This window comes from Bison bison, unplaced genomic scaffold (genome assembly GCF_000754665.1).
Source record: "Bison bison bison isolate TAMUID 2011002044 unplaced genomic scaffold, Bison_UMD1.0 scf7180017864277, whole genome shotgun sequence".
Lineage (NCBI taxonomy): Eukaryota > Metazoa > Chordata > Mammalia > Artiodactyla > Bovidae > Bison > Bison bison.
Window position 1 is genome coordinate 1,648,632 of NW_011494849.1, and position 1,283 is coordinate 1,649,914.

Sequence of the window (1,283 nt, forward strand, 5' to 3'; positions counted from 1 at the left end):
AAAGGTCCGTCTAGTCAAGGCTATGGTTTTTCCAGTAGTCATGTATGGATGTTAGAGTTGGACTGTAAAGAAAGCTGTGCGCCAAAGAATTGATGCTTTTGAACCGTGGTGTTGGAGAAGACTCTTGCGGGTCCCTTGGACTGCAAGGAAATCAAACCAGTCCATTCTAAAAGAGATCAGTCCCGGGTGTTCTTTGGAAGGAATGATGCTAAAGCTGAAACTCCAATACTTTGGCCACCTCATGTGAAGAGTTGACTCATTGGAAAAGACTCCGAGGGATCGGTGGCAGGAGGAAAAGGGGGTGACAAAGGATGAAATGGCTGGATGGCATCACCAACTCGATGGACGTGAGTCTGAGTGAACTCTGGGAGTTGGTGATGGACAGGGAGGCCTGGTGTGCTGCAATTCATGGGGTTGCAAAGAGTCGGACACGACTGAACAACTGAATGGAACTGATCTGAGGGCAAAGAGAAGAGGAATGCATTACCAGGGCAAGTATCAGTTTACCTAAGAAAGGTACGTTTATTTGTCCAGAATGACTCTCTCTAGAATACACAGCTAGAAATCAGGTTGTGCCAATCAAGGAAGCAGTGATAAATGACACTGTTTTCAGTAAGGCAGTTTGGTTCAAACATTGGAGGAAATGTGGTTTCCCAACCATGCATTTCAGTAAATTACATTACCCTCTTGATTAACACACATTCTTGTATTCATCACAGATGTCTTTGGCATTGTGTAGATTCTTTAAGTGTTTCTGCTAATCACTTTACATTAATAGTGATAGCTGACTACAGACTACAAGATCAGTTATAAGCAGCATATAAATAGGATGCAAAGAAAGGCAATGCCAAAGAATGCTCAAACTACCACACAATTGCACTCATCTCCCATGCTAGTAAAGTAATGCTCAAAATTCTCCAAGCCAGGCTTCAGCAATATGTGAACCGTGAATTTCCTGATGTTCAAGCTGGTATTAGAAAAGGCAGAGGAACCAGAGATCAAAATGCCAACATTTGCTGGATCATGGAAAAAGCAAGAAAGTTCCAGAAAAACATCTATTTCTGCTTTATTGACTATGCCAAAGGCTTTGACTGTGGATCACAATAAACTGTGGAAAATTCTGAAAGAGATGGGAATACCAGAACACCTGATCTGCCTCTTGAGAAATTTGTATGCAGGTCAGGAAGCAACAGTTAGAACTGGACATGGAACAACAGATGTCCATCAGCAGATGAATGGATAAGAAAGCTGTGGTACATATACACAATGGAGTATTACTCCTG